The 14,931-nt window shown below is 44.1% G+C and overlaps 1 long non-coding RNA gene across 4 annotated transcripts in view; it reads left to right on the top strand.

Annotated features, from left to right (window-relative positions):
- LOC138830330 (uncharacterized) overlaps positions 1–8,259 on the top strand; it is a 40,603-nt gene extending 32,344 nt beyond the window's left edge. For all 4 annotated transcript variants that reach the window (XR_011373001.1, XR_011373002.1, XR_011373000.1 and 1 more), the window contains 2 exons: positions 6,455–6,675; positions 7,727–8,259. This is a non-coding gene — a long non-coding RNA (uncharacterized lncRNA). The remainder of the gene's footprint in view (positions 1–6,454; positions 6,676–7,726) is intronic.
- The last annotated feature ends 6,672 nt before the right edge of the window (positions 8,260–14,931 follow it).

Here is a 14,931-nt window from a genome sequence, read left to right as displayed (position 1 = left end):
AAAAAGCAATGGTGGAGCATCCAGAGGCAGTAAGCCACTGCTTGGATGGCAGAAATGTCAGATCCTAGAGTCATTTGTGCGTGGCCCTTCAAAACTGATCAGAGCCGGGAGGTCATAGGAAGATAGTTTGGAAGCATGCCTAATGTTCATGACTACCTTGTAAGGGACAGGAACTTGCCAGTCCTCTGTGATAGTAAAAAGCTAATGTTATAAAATGTGGGGGGTAGTTTAAATCTTAACCCCTTTATGTGCCAAAAGCTCTAATTGGCAGTAATATTGAGCTGACACCAGTTACATGAAATTCATCTTCTCAGGAAAAAGTTTGTAAACCTGAGAGTGTGTTTCTATTGATATCTGTCTAAAGGCCTGCAAAGGTAACTCAGGCATTGTGTTAGGGTTACTAAAGATCACATTCCTAAGTCATCCAGAAAGATGCTTTTACAAACCAGAGTGCTAAACAAGCTATACTGCTATAGCTGGAAAAAAGGTCTGTGCAGTTGTCAAAAGTTAAATATTGTTCTTAATGACTTCTAACCCTGATGGCCTCTTTGTAAAATAGGCTAAGGTTATAGGCTCCTGGCTAGGTAAGATCAACGCCCCTAAAGTCAGCTTGAAGAAGTTACAGAAGATGGACCTTCGCCCTTCTACCCCCATTTTAAGATCAAGAGTCCAGAGTCAGTTTTTGAAAAATGAGGCGAAATAGATAAAATAATTTTTAATAAGGGCATAAAAAATAGTGTTAACTGCCTTCTGTGTCTATTTACAAAAATATCTGGTTAGTAAAAAGTTGTGATTTTGGTAAATTGTCCTGAGCTATTGTTTAAAAGATCTTAAAAACCAGCAGGATCAAAGCCTGCCAAGCCTAGGCAATGTATCTTTAACCAGTCTGTGTAGGAATTTACAGCCCAGCATGAGGTGTGACAACAGTCCCTTGGAGCCACTGAGAGACCCTGCTGTTCCGGTTGCTGCTGCTGCTGCCTGACGGCCTGACAGTCACTTGGAGGAACTCCTGCTTGATTCCATCACCTAAGTCTGCTTCATGGTTGACTGCTGCTAAATCTAAGATCTTGTGGGACATTCTTTTGGGTGATATCCAGAAACCCTCTCTTCCCACAGTGGATATTGGGGACAAGGATATCACTGGCTTGCTTGTCTTAGGCACTCCAGTGCATAGTAACTGGAAATCCACTCTATGTTCACAGCCTAGTTTGACTCTAATATGGTAATAACCTGAGTGTGTTATCAATAGAGGTAATACTCTTAGCCTTAAAATCTAGCAAGCTTCTGCATCACGGTGGTGCCTTAAGGCTGTTCTAAGATAAAGGTTCCGCAAGCCAAAGGAAAATTGGGCAGTTTTAAACTACAGCCACAAAGATGGTCAAGAGATTGTAAAGAAAGAGGGTGGTAATGAAAGCCTTGGGAAAGGAATTGTAAAGAAAGAAGGAAGGGGGCCTATGTGTAGCCTTAAAGGAAGAATGTTGTTTTTATGCTAACAAAACAGGAGTGGTAATCAGGACCGCCTATCGGTCGTGCAGGCCCTAGTATTAACCCAACAATATCATCAACTTAAATTAACGGAGGAATCTCCAGTTGAATGAAGGATTTCATTCAGGCAAAAAGAAAATGGGGGAATGAAAAGACCCCAGACCCCAGAATACGTTCATCCATTGAGCTCTTTAAGAAAAACCACTGCCCCTTCCCCTACATAGCTAAGAGAGCAAGCAGGACGCAGGCAAGTCATTAACCACTGAGTCACCGCCTGCAGACCTCAGCATGACTCTAACACATGCCCTAAAACCAGGCATTCCTGAAAAATAGCCGACCCTCCCGTCCCTTCCTGTAAAACTTAGCTATAATGGCAGGGTAGGTCAGGAGGTAATAAATCACTTGTCAAAATTAGGGAACGAACAGTTTCGGTGCATGACGACCAGCACAGACTTGCCGGGGCAAGTACCGACACGTCAGCTTTCCCCCAACCCCACCTGCCCCATCTGGCCAGCTTAACCTGACCAATCCCCACCCTGAGCGTAATTTGAAATTAACCAATCAATACTCTGTAACCAAGCATCTTGCTTCTGTAACCTTGCTTCTGCTGTCCATAAAAAGAGGGTGCTTTCAAGCACTCGGCGCGCAAGTCTCCCGATAGACTATGTCGCCCCGGGTACCCGTGTAACCGGTTCTCAGACATTCAACCCGAACCTTGTGGATTTCGAGGTTGAGTGCACCTGGGAGCCGAGGGCTTGCCCAAATAAACCTCTTGCTGATTGCATCCGCACAAGTGGTCTCGTTGTTCCTTGGGGAAGGGTCTCTTCTGATTGAAGGACACCCCACGCCGGGGGTCTTTCAACTTTTACTCCAATTAAAAGCAACAAAGATGGTCATTGGAAGTAGTTTTATAAGCATGGTTTTACTTATTAAATTACATTTGACAAACGTGTCCTATCTTTTACTGTGGGCCTTCCGGCAACTGTTACAAAAAACTTTAGGGGCAAACCTGAATAATCCTATTTTTTTTTTTTTTACTTTGAAATAAACCTTTAGGAAAATTTTATCTTTTAAACTTGTCTGGGAGGTCAGCCACTCCCCACAACTTCTCAAATTTTTACAAGGGGGATGTCATTTTAAATCCTTTTTGTGAAGTTATGTTAATTTGCATTTAAATGCATCATTGAAACACTGGGCTGTATATTCTTTGCCTGTAGGCTGTCCTGTGGGCAGTGAATAGAAAGAGTGGCCATATTTTTTTTCTGCAGTCTGAGTTACATTTAGGAATTTACCTCCAATTGTAAAATAGTATAGAAATCAATTTCTATCCTTTGCTCATACACCCTGTATGGTCTAACTTCTGGCGATTAACATTTACAGAACCAAATATCTAATGTGGCTTGTGTTTTACCCTTAATTAACAGGCTTTTGGTCATGTAAGATGAAGCAAGGCCAGAGTCTGAGAGAGACTGTGGCATCTCCCAGCATGTATGGACTGTTGCACCTCCTGTTGGTAACCTGCAATATTTCTACATATACTGGTTAGAGACCTGGTTTACATTGTCTTTTGCAGGCTGGTGCCACTGGTTTAGGCAGCTGTGCCTGGGCATAGTCACTCTGCTCCCTTGATCTTAATTGAAGTTGATCGGCACACAGGGGAGAAAACAGAGAATGAAACCCTTAGCTTTAGTTTACTAGCCATGGTCAGTGTACAATAGTTAACTCTTAGCATAGATGGACATAGGAATGACATAATTCACAGCCAACTTAGTTACCAATTTCATTTACTTTGTAAAGGACATTGTCTTTTTTAAGTCCTTTTCCAAGGTCTTTTAAAACTGCCTGTTTTTTCTTTGGCTTAGTCAGGTCACAAAGTTTTAAAGCAATTTAGATTAATTCACAGCTTCCATTGACAAAGATTTTTAGTAGGCAGAGTAACCTTGAAACCATAATCACTTACATATAGTCAAATAAGACACAGACAGACATGTTTGTGCACAGATTATAGAGCATGCTTAGATTTTAAAATAGACTTTTAAAGTTTTGAAATTTTAGTGGAACTACTTTTCTAATTATGAAGGAACCATGTGGTCAGTTTAAAATACAAAACTTTGCCAACAAGAAACCAAATGAACAGGAGGCAATAGGAACATACACTTGGCCTAGCATAATGGCACCACAGGACAGGGGAGGGGGAAGGGGTAGTACCAAGCTGAAGTACCAAGATGCCAATTTGGCACATCCACCACTTGCTCAGTGCTAGAGAGAAGATTAATACACTTTTGGTAATATCCAAACTTGTTGGCCTTTATTTCGGTGAGTTTAGACTTAAACTCACCCATTTTCTATCTAATGAGTAGAAACAAGCAATTACTGGTTACATTCTTCCAGGGCTTAACCAACGCGTTTAGCATATGAAATACTTGTGAAAGAGGTTACAAGCAGGTAATTTTGGCAAGAGGGAGAGTTTAAGGGGAGGGGGAGAGAGAGAGAGAGAGGTACTTGCTCAAGCACTCTCAGAAGTGGAGTTTTAAATCTGGGCCAAATTTAACTGATGGGGAACCAACAGCCCTCCAAGGCCAGGTGGCCTTAATGTAAAGAAATTTAGTGTCCTTCCCATGGTAAGTGACCTGAAGCCATTTGCCTACAGTAGAGTGTCCTCTACAGTGCAGGTTGGCTCCTGAATAGGTGGTGGCCCCACCAGTGGAGACTGTCCTTATGTTGGTCCAAGGTGGGTCCTTGGGCCATGGTAGGCCCCTAGTGGCTAATTCTAGCACTTGGCCAAGTTTTTGGTCAGATGGTGAGGGTGGGGCTCAGTTAGCCCAGAAAGGCTCAGGTGGCCTTACCACTGATATTGGAATCAGAAACCCCGACCTCGGACAAACTTGTCACTTACCCTGGAGTGGGAATTAATTAGTGGGGCTGGATGGGCTGGTAGAGCGCTCAGTCAGGAGGAAGTTACCTTGATGGTCCTCTGGTGACTGGAGTGAAGGATCTCAGAATAGGTCCCAGGGAAGCTGGTTGAACTCCCTTCTGAGGTGCAGGGGGAGCAAATGCACTGGGGAACCTATCCCAGTATGGAGCCACCAATGAAAGAGGATCAGACACATCCATCCTATGGGACCATGCAGAGGCAGGCAGGCAAAGGAGAAAGATTACAAGGTTTATTAGAGGAGCCATATTTCCCCCAAGAGGGAGCACATGACCTCCATCACCATCCTGGTAGCAGAAGTATCTGAGAGAAAAGGAAGTGAGGTAGATAGGAGTTCTGGTGGGTCTGGGTGGAGAGAGGGAGAGGCCAGTTGTATGGAGGGAACTCCAGAAATGGGAGGGGGCCCAGATGTGGGTGGAGCTGAGGACCAAAGGTGAGCAATCTACAAACTGCAGTTCAAAGCCAGTCCAGGCAGAGAAAGATTATCATCTCTAACTAGCCAGCAGAGTGCCAAAAAAGTGGGCAGAGTTGCTTTGGAGTCCGAAGTGGCAAAGCGCAATCCTTGTACTGGAGAGCTGAAAAACAGCACTCAGGCACTAAGTTCAAGTCCAGTGACCAAGGGAAATGTCAAGGTTGCATTTACCCTAACATAGAAAGAGGCACTGCTGGGACTTTGGCAATAATGTTTGGCTCTTCTAAAATTGATCAGAGCTGGAGGTCATGGCAAGCTAGTTTATAAGCATGCATAACTGGGCAAAAACTTGTCAACCATTTGTAATAGTTGGCTGTAAAAGGCTGAGTTTGTGAAATGTGGGGAATAGCTTAAATCCAAACTGCTCTGTATGTGCTTAAGACCCTAATTGGCAGTAAATTCTGGGCTGACACTAACCAAATAAATTTGTTTAAGAATAAAATATGAAATTGTTAGGACCAGATCGAAAGTAAACAGATAGGGTATTAATTAGAACAAGGAAGGAGAAAATTCAAATTTAACTGAGACAAATAAGTCCCAGGTAAGCAGAGAAACATTGGTATAAACACCAAAATAAAACAAAATTGTGGTCTGATAATTACTAAAAAGATCATTTATATCAGGATTTAGACCAAATGTTAAATTTTCAAAGATAAGGGCTTAAGTAGAGAGTTAAGCACCAGGAGCTACACTAAACATCTGTATGCCAAAGGATGGGCTGTCCCACCTAGGCTATTTGAGGAGCTAAACAATGCTTTCGCCCATTTGGGGAGGTAATGTTTTCCTAGAATTTCAAGGTAAGACTTGTCCCACCTCCAGGCCTTGAAGCTGGGTACAATGCCCCCATCTCCAGCCTAGATACCAGGATGTCTACAGGCAGTTGTTTGGACTCAACCACCCTATTTGCCTTAATGCAATTTGTAATCACTAACTGTTAGTTCTGCTTTTATAACTTGTTTGTCAATTACAAAACTGCCACTGAACACCTACAAGTGGAACTTCTTATGGATCTTACCTTTAAACATCCTAGACTATTTAAATCTTTTACAAACCAAAGTACTAAACAGGCTATGCTGCTATAGCCCCCCCCCCCAACAGGGTCCATACAGCTATTAAAAGTTAAAAAATTATGTCTAAACTCTAGTTTGGAATAAAATGTAATTAGTAAAAAGTTGTCACCTTGACAAACTACCCCACACCATATTATAAAAGCCAGTGTACAACCAGAAAAATATTAGGGGAGTTTACTAAAGTTAGTCCCTAGGAAAACTTCTTTAATCAACCTGTGTAGACTAATGCCAACTGTTTACACACCCATAAAACATTTAAGCTTCAATTATAAAAAAAAAAAAAAACGAAAAAGGGGAATCCCCAAGGGAAACTTTTGCCTTCACCTTATTTAAATTTTTAAAATTTCACTCAAAGTGATCCTTTCACTAAAGCTGAAAAGCATTTTATCCCTCTAGCACCACCTCACTATCTATTCCCATATGGTTTAAAAAATTTAATCAATGAAGACTAAGAGTAATGCCCCATAAGGGAAAACAGTGTTTCTATCATTCCAGATGGATCCACTGGCAACATCTGGGTCCCTTTTTGACTCATCCGACCTCCAGAGAAGCAAAAACAACACAACACAACCCTGAGGAAGAAGATCTAGTACGCAGCTTCGCAGACCTAAGCTTTAAGTCCCGAGGAAGCCATCATCCTTATCTTAAGAAAACCAGCTTGACCCCACCAACATGGGGTCAGAATAAGGTGTTGACACAAGACCGAAGCCACCCTGGTCAGTACAAAAACCCCTAGAATACCTGAATATCTGTTTTGGCCGTGATTGCACTGCTTGTGAATACATCTGCAGTGAACATGCATATTGGGCCTATGTCCCTCACCCACCATTGTTAAAATTAGTGGATTAGCTAGACCAAGGTCCGGTGGCGTATACAAATGACAGCACGTATTTTCCGCCACCATGGGATCATGCAGACCCTACTCATCCAGGTGAGGAAGGAATACCTTATATTATTTCCTTAGGATTTGAGTCTTTACCACTGTGTTTAGGGACATCACCTTGCTTACCAACCAGAAGACAGGTATGGGCATACATCTTGCCTGATGATAAGATCAACAATCATATGGGGCTATTCAGAACAAGTTCCTTAAATTTTATTGGTCAGGATCATTCTTATACAAATAAGACTGGGCAACCACCTAACCTAGTATGCCAGGACATTAATTATTGAATTGGGTTTATGTTTCTATTCAGTGGTCTCAGTGTCAAAACCCTAGAGGAAAGATTATACAGCATAATGATAACATCTCATTTATAGATTGAGGTCCTCATGGATGTTTCATTGCCAATTATTCTGAAAAGCATGTTGGTGATTGGTATACTAATAATTCTTCTGACGGTGACGTCTATACAATGGAGTTATAAATCATGTAGAACCCATTGGCTTGCTCACCTGACATGATGGAGGCCTTGTGCCTCGTAGGCCACATATAAATTTCAGGGGACACTTAGGGCCTGAGCAGTGGCATTTATAAAACTTGCCACCCAATTTTATACAACTCAGAATTGGATTGGTCACTTTACTAGGGCCCATGAGGCAAATTATACATTTTACAGGAACCATTCTTCTACTGTACAGGGTTGTATTAAACTTTCCTATGTACTAGCCCACAGGGACAGTGTCAATCAATGAGAACCCACGCAGCCAGGACTCTTTACATGCTTAAATCATACTATTTCTTTTAATATGCCTTCTCAGTCTCTCTTGATATTAAGATCTCGCTTAGGGGTCTGGGTGCCTGTTAACCTCACCCGACCTTGGCAGGAGAGCCCCACTGTTGGTTTGTTGAAAGGAGTCTTCCAGCAACTGCTGAAGAGAACTAGGAGATTCCTGGGTCTGAGTGTAGCTGTGATCCTTGAAATGATTGCTATCACCATGACTGCTGCGACTGCTGGAGTGGCCCTGCATTCCTCCATCCAAACCAAGGACTTTGTAGAGAAGTGGCTGGACTGTCACCAGCTATGGACTCATCAGCACAATATTAAACAGGACATTGATTCCCGTCTGAACACACTGCAACACAGGGTGCAGTGGATGGGAGACTAGATAATTGATCTGCAGAAACAGCTAACCTTCAAGTGTGATTAGAGCTCAATAAACTGTGCATCACTCCTACTTGATTCAACACTTCTAACATTACTTGGCAGGGACTTCACTACCACCTGCCAGTCTTGCAAGGAAATTTGACTTGGGACATCCACTAGTTACAGCAGGAAGTCATTGAGACTTTCTTGGCACAACTCCCTGGGGTGGGATATGAAGGTCTGGCTGAGGGAATTGCATCTGTGCTAAACCAATTGGACCCTCGTACCTGGTGGCACAGTTTTAAACATAGTGTTTCTACAGATCGATTGCATTATGTCTTGTCAAGATATTGCTGTCTACATTCCAAAATAGTTTCTGCAAATCCCTCCTGCAAAGGATCTCTTGCTTACAGTTGTACTTAAAAAACAAAAAAGGGGGGAGATGTCAGAGGCATTGACTGGCATAACCCCATTTGTTGCTGTTTCCACAGTGGGATCTGGGGACACGATGTGTGGTATAGGCAAGAAGGGACTACACCATGTGGGTATAGACAAAATTTATTGAAACATCACATGCTTATATACAGCACACAAGCAGGAGAAGTAAATCTTCAGTCAGGGGCAGAGAGTTAAACAGTTTTATGGGAGCACAGGCAATGAGAGTTTAAACAGAAAAAGCTAATCCTTGTCAACAAATGTGGAGCAGTTCCACTAATCAAGGTTGTAAAAGTAGGTAAAGCACAGGTGATTACACATAGGGGGAGTCTCCAGGCATTGTTCTACGTGGTTAAGTAGATGAAGCAGGAATGGTACTTTGAGCAAACCATTACCTGAGTCTTGCACCGGGGGCAGAACCTTTGCCCAGCATGGAGGAAGGGGTGTCCCTTCCTCCCCGAGAAGAATTGGAAGTGGTCCTGTGGCTCAGGTGGTAGGGCACTTGCTTTCAGCTGAAAAGCTGAGGGACAGCGCCCAGGCCCAGAGTTCAAGCCCCACGACCAACAAAAATAAATAAATTGGAAGGAAAGAATGCATGCCTGCATGCACCCTCAGGGCACACAGGTGCTCAGATGGGGTTTTGTAGGCCTATGCCTCCAACACCCATCTGAACCCCTCTCCTTTTGCTCCAGATCCAGCTCCCAGATCTTAGGCCGATTGGGTGGAAGGGGGTTGTGTCAATCCTGGAGTTTTTCTCCGCCTCTGGCTGTGCCTGAGCAGCTGCAGGAGCCCTGGCCCATGCTGCACGAGGCAGCAACAACTGCTGCAGTCGCTGCTGCAAGTTTGGCCATTTGGCTCCACTCCTGCCTGGTTGCCCTGACACTGGAGGAGTCTCGCTGACTCCTTTGCTGTTTCACACTGCACCTCCAGCCTAGGGATGAGCCCAGGAAGCTCGGCGCTGGAGCCTTTGAGGCCTGAGGTCAGCCACTGGAGGGATTTGGAGGGGCTTCCCTGACTGCAGGGTCTGGCCTGAGGAGCCTGTGCCCCAGCCATGGCTGCTTGCTGCTTCTCACTGTTGCTCAGAAGAAGCGGCGGTGGCGGCGCTGGCCTGTAGCCGGCTTGCTTGCTCCCTCCGAGGCTCTTACAGTAGTGTTACTGGCAGAACAATATCCCAACTGCTCTAGTACTATTTTATTGTATTTTAAAAATAAAAGACTTCATGGGCCCCATAAGTGCTTTATAAAATATGACTGGCAGCCGCTATTTAAATAAATGTGAGAATTCAGGAGGTTTTTTTTTTTTATCTTCCTAAGTGATTTTTTTTGTCTGTCTTGGGACTTGAACTCTGGGCCTGGGTGCTGCTGTCCCTTAGCTCTTCAGCTAAAAGCTAGCACTCTACCACTTGAGCCACAGGAACACTTAGGTTTTTTGGTGGTTTATTGGAGATAAGAGTCTCATGGTCTTTCCTGCACTGGTTGGCTTTGAACCAGATCTCAGCTTCCTGAGTGGCTAGGATTACAGGCAGGAGCCACTTGCGCCCAGCTCTAAGTGATCATTTTAAAGGCTAAGCATGATAGATCACTCCTGTAGTACCATCGACTTGGGAGGCATAGATTGAGAGGACTGCAATCCAAGACCAACCCAGGCAAAAAGTGAGATCTGATCACAATCATCAAGCTGGGCTGATTCCAATAATCTCAGCTAGATGGGAGGCTGGTCCTGGGATGGGAAGAAAACAGGATGCCCTAACTTAAAAACTAAAGTACAAAAAGGCCGTGGTGTGGATTAAGAGTTAAACACCTGCCTAAGCATGAAATCCTTTGTATAAACCCTAGTACTGAGAAAAGGAGGGAGGGAGGAAAGCAGGAAGGGATATAGGGGAGGGAGAGAGATGTTATTTCATTAATTTTACATTTTTCCTAACACCATTCATTTTGAGTTTCTTTTGCTCAAGACTAGCACTCTGCCACTCAAGCCTCAGTACCACTTCCAGCCTTTTCTCTTTATGTGGTACTGAGGAACCAAACCCAGGACTTCATGTATGTGCTAGGCCAGCACTTTATTACTAAGCCACATTCCCAATCCTTCTTTTATTTTGTAAGATGAGGTTTGGTTTTGTGTTCTTCTCTTGGCATGGAACTTAGGCTAGTCTCGACCTAACTTCTGACTCAGCCTCCTAAATTCAGAGATTGCAAACATAGACCACCATGCTCAGCTCAGGATTCCTTTGAGAGAATCATCTTTTCAGAGACAGAGTTATTCTGTCTTCCTTGGATTGGATGGCCTTTTGCTTTTGGCATTGTGTTAATCCCATTTCTTGTCCTGATATATTTCTCCTCTTAGATCAATAGAAAAATTTCAGGTTCCCAACTTGAAGCCTATTGGTGTCATCCAATAATATCACAAAACTTGTGAATACCATTACCTGGCATCATGGGCATGCCAGCCAGCTAAAACTCAGCTATCAGATGGGCTTGGGCTCCAACAATGCAGGCATTTCTCTGCATAATCTGAAAACTGTCATAGATAATGTTGGTTTATCCCATCCTGTTTTCAGCTGCTTGCCATTCTGAGCTTTATATGTTTTTGCATTCTTTTATTTATTTATTTATTTATTTTGAGTCATGGGCCTTGATCTCTGGGCTTGGCTTGGGTGATGTCCCTGAGCTTTTCAACTCAAGGCTAGCACTCTATGACTTGAGCCACAGAGCCACTTCTGGTTTTCTGCTGGTTTATTGGAGATAGGAGTCTCACGGACTTTCCACCCTGGGCTGGCTTTGAACCACGATCCTCAGATCTCAGACTTCTAAGTAGCTAGGATTACAGGTGTGAGCCACCTGTACCCGGCCCTGACTGAATCTTGAAAAGAGAAGACAGGAATAGGTCAAGAGACAGACAGTATCAAAAAGGGGATGGGAGGGATCGAGAGTCCTGACTGAGCAGTGGATCCATATAAAGTCTGATCAGACTTACTCCAAACATGAAGGAACATCTTCAGTCTGGATGTGGGATGCCTATAAACATTGTCAGGGACATGAAATGAGCAGGGCTGGGATGAGGGTTTTAGAGAGCACTGTGGGATGAAGTGTCATTAAAAACTCTCAGCTCTGGGGCTGGGAAGTTGGCTCAGTGGTAGAGCGCTTGCCTTGCATGCCTGAGGCCCTGGGTTCGATTCTTCAGCACCACATAAGCAAAATAGAATAAGCCGGAAGTGGCGCTCTGGCTCAAGTGGTAGAGCACTAGCCTTGAGCTGAAGAGCTGAGGGACAGGGCACAGGCCCAGAGTTCAGGCCCCACAACCGGACCCTCCCCCCCCAAAAAAAAACCCTCTCAGTTCTGACAGCACAGATCAGGTGTATGTCTTGGGAGTCCCCTGTTGTGCCGTGGCAATGCTCTTCCTGTGTATGTCTGCCTAGAGGGGGAGGTGTTTGCTCCTTATTTGTCATTAATTCTAGAGGACAGAGGAGCCCCATGAGTCCAGTAAACAGATGCTTTCTGGCAGCTTCTCACAGTGTTTCCTCCAGGCAGCACCAGGCTCTTTACTTGCTCTGATGAGGCAGCTGCATATGGGTCTGCAGGAATTTCTTGTCAAGAAATTAGAGAGTCATTCATTCATTACTCTAGAACAAAGAATGGCAATGCCTAACTATAGGTTGCTTTGTTATTCCAATGTGTGTGCTACTGGCACTGGCTTGTCTCTTCAGTCTGCACAGGCTCAGGACAATACTATAGTCAGCTCTGACACACCAGCTTACACCCAGTCACTACTCAGAATGTGATGTCAAAGCTACGGTAATAGATGACAAGGCTGTTTAAGTCAGAATAATATCACAGCAGAATGCACTATGATATCTTTTTGCTCCTCTGATTTAACAGCTTCTAAGCTAGTGTTTCCTGGCTTTCTATCCTTGTGGCCTAGTATGAGAGCCATCTAGGTTGATGCAATGCATCAGCCAGGAGAAGGGTGTCTATAGTCAGAGTATGACACAAAAAATAGCATCTGTGGTGGAGGTTAGACTTGGTGTTGGATTATAATTAAGCGCTTGCTGCAAAGCTGGGAACCATGGAAATGGACTGCCATTGTGAAATGGACATGGGATAATTTAGGAGACAACAAGGATCTGAGTAGCTCTCACCTGTAATCCTAGCTACTCAGGATGCTGTGATCTGAGTACTGAGGTTCAGAGACAACCTAGGCACAAATATCAGATAGTTACTTTCTTCCAATTAACTAGCAAAAACTGGAACTAGAGCTGTGGCTGAAGTACTTACTAGCCATAAGAAAAAGAGCTAAGGGTCAGCACTGAGCACATGCTAGCATGAAAAAAATGAGAAAGATTTAAGAAGGGAAATTACAAGAAACTTACTGTGAACAATTAGACCTCTAATTATCTTTCTTTTTATTAGCAAGTATTGGTTGTACAAGGAGGAGGTTGTGAAGTTCCCATACATGTATACAATGTATCACAGTCATACCCCCTCCATAACCTACCCAGTCTTATTTCCAGTTAACACGAAAAAGCCAGAAGCAGTGAGGTAGCTCAAGTGGAAGGGTCCCAGCCTTGAGCAAAAAACTGAAATGACATTACCAGGTCCTGAGTTGAAGCCCTAGTACAAGGACCACCACACCCAACAAAAATAAAACATTCCATGGGAATGAATGTAGATCTTGTAACATACAACTACAGAAAATAGTAATGTCTGGCATTGAGCTTCCTTAAATTATAAATAACATGAGGAAACTGTTAGGTTTTTAAAAAGAGGTAGCCGAGTAAGAACTGCACCAGCACGCACGTGGTATTCAGGTAAGGGGTAGTAGACCTGCTGGGACCAGGCAAGGTTGGCACTCCACGTGGCTGGGAAAGGCCTGGGAATGAGAGAGAGCTGGGAAAAGAGGAAAGAGAGAGAGAAAAGAGCCAGAAAAGAGCAGAGAGAGGGGTAAGAACAGTAGCACTCACGTGGTATTCAGGTTAAGGGGTAGACCTGCTGGGACCAGGCAAGGTTGGCACTCCACGTGGCTGGGAAAGAGAGAGAGAGCAAGAAAAGAGCAGCAAGAGGAAGAGAAGAAGAGCAAGAGCAAGAGCAAGAGCAAGAGAGCGTCTGGGCCTGGGTTAGGCCTTATGTAGGGTATGGGCGGGGAAAGGTGTGGCCACATCAAATTCAGATGTGACCTCAGCGGATGCAGATGTGACCTCTTCCAGGTATCCCAGTTGCCTAGGTAACGCAGGTACTGGGTGGAGACTTTGCTGCGAGGAGGGTGGAGTCTGCTGGCCATCCAGGAGCGGACCTTACATTCCAGCCTTTTAATAATCATGAAATAGGGCGAGGATTCTCTCTGGCTACTTCCTGCTGACAAGGGGCGTCGACAATAGGGGTAAAAGGCTGGAATTTGGTCTCCTCCCAGAGAAGGCAGTGAGCAGCAGCTGTCCCTTGGTGGCGTGAGTCCTTAGATGAAATCTGGAGAAGTCTCATGAGCATTGAGGGGCTGGAAAAAAATACTAGAGAGCAAATAAATGGCAAGGGGAAGGACTTGGGCTGAAAATGTTGTTAGAAATGTCCCTAGTTACTTCTGACATCTGGCGACTAGGTAGAGAAGTCAAGTGACAAAGGCAAGAATATAAATTCCTGTTCAGTTAATAGGTAGACAGGTATAGACACTGGCTGGGTAGGCTTCTTACTTCTACTGACCTCCAGGCTCAGGTTAATTTTGAAAGGGCAGGCACAAAGTAGGTGATGTGACATCATCTCCTCTTACTCCTTTCCACGTTCCCTTGTTCCCCAGACTGGCTGAGTCTAGGTGCTCGTTGCTGGGATGGCTTGTCCCAGTTGGTATTCAAGATTTGAACTCAAGGCCTGGGCACTGTCCCTGAGCACTTCTGCTCAAGGCTAGCACTGAACCACTTTGAGTTATAGTACCACTAGTATTCAAGGAGGTTTGAACTCAAGGCCTGGGCACTGTCCCTGAGCACTTCTGCTCAAGGCTAGCAGGGAACCACTTTGAGTTATAGTACCACTTGCAGAGTTTAGCTGGGAGACAGAGTCTTAGGAATTTTTTAGCCCAAGCTGGCTTTGAACTGAAATCTTTGCCACAAAAGCCCTTTATTATTTCCAATTAAAGCAACAAGGATTTCAAGTAGAATAAGTAGAGCTTACCTGGTTCTTATCAAGAATTGCCAACAAATATTCTGAAATGACAAAACTCATTAGATGTGATGAGAATTTTAGCACAGATATACCCAGTATTTTATTTTATTTTATTTTAATTTTATTTTATTTGAGAACATACTGTACAGAGGGGCGACAATTACATGGGCAGGATAATGCATACATTTCTTACCAAGCATTGCAGCCTCCTCCTTTGTTTACCCTTCACCTCCCTTCCCAGCCTCCCCCCTCCCCCCACCCAATTATACCCCCCTCCCCCCCCACACCGACATTGTAAAGTTGGTTTTGACATGACATTTTATACCCAGTATTTTAGAACCACGTAGTCAGTAGTAGAATACACAAC

Source organism: Dipodomys merriami, unplaced genomic scaffold (genome assembly GCF_024711535.1).
Source record: "Dipodomys merriami isolate MVZ:Mamm:240054 unplaced genomic scaffold, mDipMer1.0.p SCAF_1894, whole genome shotgun sequence".
Lineage (NCBI taxonomy): Eukaryota > Metazoa > Chordata > Mammalia > Rodentia > Heteromyidae > Dipodomys > Dipodomys merriami.
Note: the sequence above shows the minus strand (reverse complement) of the source record. Positions and strands in the feature narration are given on the sequence as shown.